This window comes from Parus major, chromosome 1A (genome assembly GCF_001522545.3).
Source record: "Parus major isolate Abel chromosome 1A, Parus_major1.1, whole genome shotgun sequence".
Lineage (NCBI taxonomy): Eukaryota > Metazoa > Chordata > Aves > Passeriformes > Paridae > Parus > Parus major.
This window is the reverse complement of record NC_031773.1, coordinates 59,372,879-59,382,811: the sequence shown is the minus strand read 5'-3', so window position 1 is coordinate 59,382,811 and position 9,933 is coordinate 59,372,879. Positions and strand designations below refer to the sequence as shown.

Genomic DNA, 9,933 nt, shown 5'->3' with positions numbered 1-9,933 from the left:
GCAGGGCATTGATGGGCCCATTAACAGAAGGTAGCCCGGGGGGGGCGGGGAGGCAGGGAGCACTGCCTCACCTGGTTTCAACAGTACATGAGGATGGTGATAGAATATACTGCAACCCAGGACAACCTTAAAGCAAGCTGCTCAGCAGCTCCTACAAGTTAAACACAATTGTATGTTGACCAGATAGATATCAGATTACTCTGAGTGCTCAGATTATTTCAGTTAACTGAAAAATGAGTTTTGAGGCTTTTATCTTTAACTATCAAGGGATGAAGAGAACCTGAATACTTTTGAAAAAATGTTTTTAAGAATATTATTCAAGGACTGTGGAAGTAAGCATGCCTACAAGCTGATGTTGCATACATGTGGTTCCATTAAATAGTTAATTTAACAGATCTGTACCTGTTTATTATCCATATATCATTTCTCCCAAAAAGAAAGCAACATTGTTCCACTCAGCAGGGAGGTAGGTATCTGTCACACTGCCAAGAAAGCCTCAATTAAGGGAGAGGATGAGAGGTGTATGTCAAACCAAAATCATGTCCCGTTTGTCCTATGACTCACTGCAGATTTATTTATTAAAATCTGTACTTCACATTACCCCCTTTTAAAAGGGCATATTAAGCATATTCACCCTGCACCTTTTCTTTAACCTATTAAGTCAAAAATTAGAAAAAAATCCAGCTTATTATATTCTTTGTCATATTATTCTAAAGTTAATCAAGTATGGCTGTGCATCTGCTATGGAGAATAAAAAAAAAAATAAAAAAAAATTCTTATCTTGATATTCAGCTATATTACTATGCCAGGTAAGAAGTTCTGTACAAGTTGGTTTTGTAACCCAAAACCCTGGCTGTGAGATGCCAGGCACAAAAACTCTGCTAGGCCTTTCAGAACCCAGTCAACATACACATTTTGTTGCTACAATCACCAGGTAGCAACAGATTCACCAAGTATATGGGAGAGATTAATGTAATCATACATGAAAGTCAGTTTATGAGCCCTGTTTGTGCTACTCATGCACAAAGACACAACAAAATAAGACAGAAAGAACACCACACTTCTACAACAAGGACTTCAGGATGAACAGTACAGTAACAACAAGGTCAGCCAGCAAACAACTTATTACTTTATATCAAAAGCTAAGAGCTTGCAAGTACATCAGGATTCTGTGGAACATTAATCACAACAGGCATGAGAAGATACTTAGAACATACTTGTGAACTCCTCTGAGTTAGCAGTGTCACAGTCTGAGTGGTGACCATTTTCAGGGCATATACTATGTTACATTTAGAAGTTTATACCAAAAGATGATATAAAATCCAGTCTTTTTGGTTTCAGTAAAACTCTGTCAAATATTTAATAATACCATACACACTTCTCAGTCTCACAATTTCTGTTGTTTATACTGTTGTCTGGTTTGTCATTCACTACTCTAGGGTATGTGATAAAAGGCAAAGAAGGTTATTCAAAAATTTTGGTCTGTAGATGCCTTGGAATTAGTTCTTAAAGCAGAGTCCTATGCAAGCAAAAAAGTTAAAAATATGCACTGCCCAAAGCCAAAAAGTTTGAGATACAGGTTTCCAATATTAGCAATATATTTACAATACCTTGTGTAAGCCGGAACAGTTTTTAAATATTTGCATCATCTAAAAATTTGAACCAAACCACCTTACTTAAAGCCTGAGAGACATTTTCTTTTTGTCTTGGAGCTCTTTACTGTGCAGTGTCACAATAGCCATGTTAGTTCTACCCCTATTTACTAATTAGGGCTGGGAACCTTCTCAAATATTGACACATCCTGTTCACCAAGATCCACAGGATTCTAAGCAAGTACACCAGTGGCTCAAGAAGAATCTCTCACGCTCCAAGGATCATTCATCAAGGCAGATTCTAGACCAATATCATTAGAGAAATTTGGATTATTCCCCTCCCCTATGCAAGGCACCATAAAGGATAACACATAAAAGAACAGCATTCAAGTCTTGTAACAAATTTGAACTACGGAGGCTGTGAACCAACCCCAGAATACAGCAGCTGCTTTACTGTCAACTCCAGGGTATTTTGCTCAACCCCAGTGAGCCAACCAGCCATGTAACAGTCATATTAAATACAGCATTCTATTAAATCACAGAATACTTAACTCGATTTATCTCAGCACAGTTACATCACTCTTTTATTTCCTACTTCTTCCTTTTCATGTCCTGGGAATAGTTCATCTTTACATTAAGTCAAAAATCAGTAACTGGATTTAGTTGAAAGGAACAACAATGTCACCTCTTGAAGTTCTGGGGATTATGACAGATTTTGAATTAAATCCCATCTTACAAAGAAGTTGTTACTCTCACAGACTAGTTTTAAATTCAAGCATTGCATTCACTTCATTCCAGGTCTCAGGCAACAAGAAATTAATTAAATCATAGTATGTTTCAAAAAAGCAGAGATTCTAAGAACCAAAAAGGCACTCATGTATTAGTTGATAGGGATGTTTAAAAAAATATATTAAAAAAAACCCAAACCAAACCAAACCCCACCTTCAATCTGCATCTACTCTTCTCCTGGCTTAATGTATTAGAATATAAAGTTTTTCCAACAGCAACTACGCTAAGAAAACCAGGTATCAACTCAGAAACAGAAAGCTACCTTTTAGCTACTATGTATTACAACAGAGATTTGTACAAGCACAGGGAACTTCTGACTGGCAGCACAGCTAAGAAATTCATCCAATTTCTGCAATGAGCACGAAATTTTCTAGGCCTACATTTATAGCCTACCCATTCAACCCACAGTCACCTTCAGGCTCATTTTAACCACAATCAGGGAAGCACAGAATTGACATATGGACATCTTTAAGCACGTAGCTCACTTAGTTCTAGAGCAGGAAAAGGTGCCCATATGCTCCACAGATAGACCAGGAGAACAAAACTTCTCATTCCTGATGCTAATTCATCCAAACATGTCACCTGGTAAAAGTAACAGGTTCACTGATTTCAGACCAACATTCAAGTGGCTTGTCATAAGAAAAAAAAGCAGACATCTACCCACTAGAAAGATATATCCTCTAGGTATTTTCTGAAGGCACTGTTTAAAAACATTCATACACCATAATGATCTAGACCACAGTCAAAATGCCATTTTATTATAATGGCATTTCAAAGACATAAAAAAAATATTTTTTTTTTTAAATCCAGATTTGTAAACTACTCCCCAAGGGTGTTTGGAACACTTGAGCACAGAACAGTCACATCAAGGTTGCACCTGCACACCTCTCCTGCTTGCTACACTGAAGCTGTGGTGTACAGAGATCAGAGATCTCTAAAATGATGCTGCACTCTGCTCAACAGACATGCTCCTTATGCTAATACATGCTCCTATTTAAGCTGATTCAGTCATAATAGGGAGAATATTACTACTATCTTTGAAGGCAAATTGCAAGTTTGACAAAATATAATTTCAGGCAGGTACAGGTATAAAACAACCAGCACATGAGCACTTGGTGTTAATAACCTTAATAGTAAAGAATGCAATTAACAAGTTTTGACCATCTGAAACACAGCTGGCAAACTCTTTTAGTTACGGCTCACCTTTAAGCAGAAATAAAAGTCATAATGTCATGTGTGACCACCCTACCCAAGAAAGCAACGAAGTGCTGCTTTTCCAGTGGTCTCATTACAGACATATGAGAATGATCCTTGTGCTGCACTAAATCCAGAATGAAAACTCAGTTGCTTACATAATGCAGCTTTCACTATGGCTCTTTTAATAATGCACTACTAGTCATTTAACTTTTAAAAGCAGGGGAAAGATTTTTTGCTTTAAAGAAGAGCTGAAAAGATGCTGGCATTAAATACAAATTAGTAGAAGGGAATCTCACCCACTCCCCAATAGCAAGAGAGAAGTCTCGTGGCAGCCTTTTAAGCAGGAGGCAATGGAGCACAAGAGAAACAAAAGTGCCTAGCACACCCACGGCTCATTTTTTCCCCCCAGTCTGTGTGAAATGATCAAACTTACACAAACATGTACAGGAAACTTGAGTAGTGATGTACTACTTTTAAATTATCCTACCTAATTTACGATTTTAATCAAGTAATCCAAGCGTTTAAAACCACAAGACTACATTTAGTTTTCAAACTGTCCAGTTTACAAAGCACAGCATATGGCACTTGCGTCCTTCTGGCTTCCTTTAGTGCTCAGGCAAAAGGATGACGCCTCAGAAGACTGAATCTATCAGCTTGAGTCGTTCCAAGCAGACAGAGCTGAGAAAGACAGATATAGCCAGCCAAGCAGACACTACACATCCTGTTCTTCTGTAACCAGGTAGCCTCAGTGCACATAAAGAGTTGTCTCTCTCAAACAGGCATTTTGGGCTGGCACATGAGTAGATTCTTTCCACGGGCCAAAAAAGGGAAAGTCAAGATAGAAGGAGGCAAGGGCAAGACCAAGAACTTTGACTGAGCTGGGTCATTACCAGTACTCAGGAGGCCCTGAGCTGTTTAAAACTTCACTCTTCCCCGTAGAAACACCTCCTTCCCACCAAATCAGCATCGTTACCTGCCATCATCCGAGGCGCCGGGATTTCACAGCCGGGAGGGAAAACCCAGCTGCTCAAGTTTAGGACTCCATCCTCGCCTTCTTTTCCTCCCCAAACCAAAGCCGCCGCCACCACCGAGTGGTGACCGAGTGGGTCACCAAACTTCCCCGAGCAGGGAGCTCTCCCCTTCTACAGGAACCGAGCCAGTGTCGTCATCCCTCGCAAGCCCCAGCCCTGCCCTTCCCCGCCTGGCGCCGTGCAAGGAGAACTTCACCTTCCCCGCGCCCGCCGCAGCGGCAGCCCCGGAGCAGCGGGAGGTGGACGGCCCGCACCCAGCGGGTCCTCGGGGGTCGTCCCCCGGCCCGACCCCCTCGGCTCGACCCCAGCACGGGCAGCGCTGCCGGCGCAGCGGCAGCAGCGGCTTCCCCCGCCAGGACCCATCGCCCGCCATTGCCCAACGGCTCCGACGGGGATCCCAACCCAGCTCGAGCCTCTCCCTGGGGCGCGGAACGGGCCTCACCTGCAACGCCAGGACCTGCCCGTCGCCAGTGCCCGGCGGGAGTGGGGGTGACGAGATGGCGAGAGCGCGGCGGAACCGACCGGACCCCTGCGCTCCGACCGCCGCCCCCGCCCGCCCCCTGGCGCCCGCCCAGCCGTTCTCCCATTGGCTGAGAGCCCGAGCAAGCTCCCGCTCCGCAGCCGCCTATTGGCTCCCCGAGACTGCCAATCAACGCCACTTCCTCGTCGGAGGCAGTGAGGGGTGGTGCGCGCGCCCGTGGCCGGCGCGCGCTCCCCGGCGGTGGTCGGGGACTGCTAGAGCCACGCGCGTGGTACCGCGTCCCCGGACCCTACCCGAGCTCACCCTGGGGGGCTCCGACCGCCACCGGACCCGGCCTGGGCTGGGCTCTCCCCGGGGGCAGCGGCTGCCCGGCCCGTTCGGCCGCAGCGTTAGCCAGATATCCGAGTGTATGAAACCGTGGCAGGAGCACGGCGGAACGTGGCACGGCGCGGCGGGAGTAACACTGCTTTCGTGTCCCTTTTCCACTGCGGGGCACCGTGAACAAGCAAATGTCATTTCCCGAAGCGAAATGTGAGCGAGCTGACAGATCGCGGGAAGTGTCGGGGACTTTTCCTTGCCTAGCAGCGGTGCAGGCGGCGATTCCGCTCCGCACAGCGCGGTGCGCTCCGCCGGCACTGTTGGCACCGGGAGCGCCCGCTCGGGGCCGAGCTAGGTCGGGTTCGCAGCTGCCCCGCTCACGGGATCAAAGTCAGAGCCACCTCTGGCATGGCACTGCTGGTTTGGTTACACCGCTCTCGGCGGAGCTACGCGGTTCTCGCCCAGTCTCAGACCTGTTACTCTCACCTTCGCCTATCTAGATCGGATTTATTTGTTTTAGACAGAGGACTGTTTCAAGTTTCAAGGAGCAGCCACCACGGTGACCTTCCTTCGTCCCTTCAGCCTTTGCCTTCTCCGCTGCTAGTTTCTGCATTTCCCCCCCCATCTGCCTTTCTCATCACTGCTGTGCTCCCGCGCTGGCCCCGGGGACAGCCTGGTTTGAGGACAGCAAGAGCTCTGGATCACTGGGTAGGGCTGCAAAACAGTCCTAAGATTACTTTCCTCTTGGCCGTGTTTCTTATATAAGTCCGCATATAATCAGATCGACGCCAAGTGTTCCTGTACTCTTTCACTCAGTCTGTGACTCATTAACTTCAGTTCACTTAGACTAATTCAGTAGAATTGCAAGACCATAGCACTGGGATAAAATTCGTCTTCTGAATGTCCTGGACCAATAGATTTGAATTAATTGCTATTAACATTACGGTGAAATTTGGTCAGGCTGGTAAGCTTCCTAAGATTGAACATGATTTCTCCCTTCCCTTGTCTCCCTTTCTTCATTATCCTGTGTTAAAATTTAACAGTCAACATTTGAGAGGAGAAATCTTGTAATTTGTTTCTTAAACTTCTGACCAGAGCTGCACTTCGGTTTTCTACAGTCTTATTAATGTGAGATAAAGCTTTCTTTACAGCACACTACAAGGGACATATACAATCATAAATAGAGCTCTTTCTGTAAGGAATTAAGCTTCCATTTTGCCTAGAGCATTGTCAAAGCTGGAAATTCTCTGTGCTGGAACACTTAGACTTTCTTCAATCTGACATCAAAACAGTCATTCATCTCTTTGTTTGCTCTAACTTGTTCAAAGATGGAAGAAACAGAACAGGAATTCAGTGTAAATCGTAACAGTCCCTGGCAGAACAGAGTTCATACTGTGATGAAAGGGAATTCTAGTTTGGCAGAGGACAAAACCTGCAGCCTGAAGTGGACTGACGCAGAAAATCCCCAACTATTCCACGCAGAGTTCCTTGAATGCCCACCACCTTGTGCCCCAAAATCACCCCACTGTGCACAAACCCAGTGCTGATTGCATCTGTGCTACTCCCTGTGAAAACCAGAATCCACGTTCTTATCTCAGGCCAGTTTTACAATTACTGTAAAAGGAGTAAGAAATATATCTTCAAGTCCTGAGTCTGGTGGCACAAACTAACAGTCAGTCTTTTAACAAAGAAGAAAATACTCTTCAAATCAGCTATTCCCATGTGTTGACTTTGGTAGGCTGATGTACTGATTATACATTTAGAGATATATATATATATATATATAATAACATATAAATATATATATTACATTATAATAAGTGCATGGAAACTGTATACAATTTATCACTCTATTTACATATATTTTACTGCAGTTCCATATGTACACTTACTATATTTTTAATATATATAATATAGAACGCACACACACATATAGGTACAATAAATTTAGCCCTTGTGGCATAGTGGAAAGACAGTGTGTTATTTTGGGAGTTGTCTTCATATGGAATTTGGACTGGTTCTGGCTTCCAAGGGAATGGAGATTGATCAAAAGTGAAGAATTTGCATAATGCTTTTGTACAAACAACTAGACTCAGATTTTAGTACAACTCAAGAAATAACAATTGTGTTTTCCAATGTTTCACTTAAACATCTTTGTAATTCAATTAGCATCTTTATAACTGCTATGAAACATATTTATAAATGCTATGAAATCATAATTTTGAAGATAAAAAATCAGATTATTATCTGGAAAAAATAAAGCTTACCAAAAGGCAATTTTTACAAACATCTTAACTTTGGAGGTTTCTCAAGGCACTACTTTAGGGAATAGTATTTTCAAGCTGCTGAATATTCTTTTCTGCTTGCAAGATGTTTTCTATCCTTTTGACACTTAAATGAAAAATGCCTGGACACTTTTGGAAGCCAGTAAGACAGTAACTGTTATCAGAGTTCTGAAAACACATTTTTAACTGCCAAGTTTTTACCCCATTCCAAGTGTAGCATTTGAAACAATTTGGAAGCAACATTATTAGAGTCACCTAAGCATACTTTTGGAATCAGCACTATTGCTCTTCCTGTGAAGAAAGCAGAATTTGCACTGGGGTTAATACACATGCAAGTACAGTAATTTGACTATGTTACTTATAGTAATACAGTTTAGTGTCAGCATAAATACATACAGGACTTGAGGCTACATGCACTAAGTAAATACATACATGCACTCGAAAAGCTGCTTGGGGAAATACACCTCAGTGGTTAATAAAGTATTATTTTCTTTCAATTTATCAAATGTAAATTAGTTTTATGTACATTCAAAGATTAAGTTTTTCTCATAGTGAATTAGAAGTGGTCTAATTATATCTATTATCAGGTGATGCAAGATCCCAGCAAGATGGCAATATTATGATGCTATAAATAATTTACTTATGTAGAGAATCACACTTTACCATATTAATAACTTTAATTTTAGTATTTTTTTTTCCTAAGTATTAAAAAGCAGTTTTTCTCTGCACATTTTCAGTTATCTTAAAAATGTGAAAACCAGTGAAAGATTACCAAAATCTTTTTCCTTAGAAGAACAGCTGACAGTCTATCCAGCCCCACTGGTGAGCATTTGATTCACTGTTAGGAACAGGACAGGAAGTTTGTGGGGGAGAAAAAAAATCCTCCCATTTTAGATAAGGATCCCACAGTTATTTTTACTTTTAACACAATCTGTTTTTATATATACTTCTTGTTTCTTCTGCTGTCCTCAAAAATTCCATGTGTCCTTTAGGCACTGGTACTTTCCCTGTAAGGAAATTCTGTCTCTTGCCTTCACTCAGAACAAATTTTGTGTTTCTTGACTGCTGCCACATTTCAGCATTCTCTTCAAACCCTTTCTCTCTTGTTAAGAAACTCCATATATTATAACCTTTATTTACACTTTAAATGTAAATTTAAATCCTTGACCATATTTTGATTGCAAATGTAATGCTGTTAGTGACTACATGCCAACCAATGATAACGAATTTCAGATTATTAAATTTAATTCCACTCAAATCAATAAATTTCACCATTTCACTGCCCAACTTTTTTTTTGAAAGGAAAGAACCTCTCAAATAAAAGCCATGTTCTTGTCTGCAATATTTCTTGTTGTCTCTTCATTTTTCACATTGCTGTTTTTAATTACTGTTTCATACTGTCCAAGTTTTCTATTTGACAATTGTGTATGAGCACCTCATATGTGAATGACTGGCTTTTAATAAGTATGAAACTGGAGAAAAATGAAGGCATAGAAGACTTTCTGCCAAGAGTAAAGGTATCTATGTCATAGATAACTATGTTTCCATAACTATATTTCCATAGTAACTGGGAAAGTTCAAGTATGGACAGCTTGCCTACACTTTGATGGCAACTTAAAGTGGAAAAACTTAAGAGTCTAGCCCACACAACTTCCTACAACTCAGTATAAACCAACCAATTTTTCCAATGTTCCTATTTCCTCTTAATAATAAAATTTTTACCAAAACTGAGGCTGCAGTCAACTTCTCCCAGCTATCCATACTTATTTTCTGCAGAGAAGACAGTAATAAAGTTTCTGGGTTTGTTTGTTTGTTTGTTTTATTAAGAAGCCCTGCAGGTCAGCATAAATGGATACCTCTGCACCACAAGACACACAGTCCTTTCCACTGAGCCAAAACCTGGAGTGAACTCTTGTCATAAAGCAGTCACAGAACGTCAGCTCCCTTCTGTAATTTCCATCCAAATCAACAGAACAGCAACTGCTTGAGCAAAAGCACCAGTTCACAGTGACATAGTAAAAGGCCTTCCTTTACCACAGATAAATGAACTTTGCCTGACATGTTCTGCTGATGAAATGCAGGGCTATATATCTTCCGTGAAATGTCTATTGTTTTGCAGTTTATAGCAGGAAGTGAATCAGGAGACAGGGACATTTTAGGCAGAAGTTCTATTGTAAAGCCAACAGTAATGAAGTAGCTTTACGAATAATACTGTTTTCTTTTATACTAATTAAGTTCCT

General features: G+C 41.6%; 1 protein-coding gene across 7 annotated transcripts in view; it reads right to left on the bottom strand.

Moving 5' to 3' along the window:
• Positions 1–5,168, bottom strand: part of PACSIN2 (protein kinase C and casein kinase substrate in neurons 2) — a 61,851-nt gene extending 56,683 nt beyond the window's left edge. For 5 of the 7 annotated variants that reach the window (XM_015627584.3, XM_015627587.3, XM_015627590.3 and 2 more), the window contains exon 1: positions 5,052–5,146. The gene's annotated coding sequence lies outside the window, so the exon portion shown is untranslated. Of the gene's footprint in view, positions 1–4,551; positions 4,683–5,051 lie in introns of those variants that run through there. The other 2 variants (XM_033514654.1, XM_015627585.2) reach the window with 2 other exon arrangements.
• Positions 5,169–9,933: the final 4,765 nt, after the last annotated feature.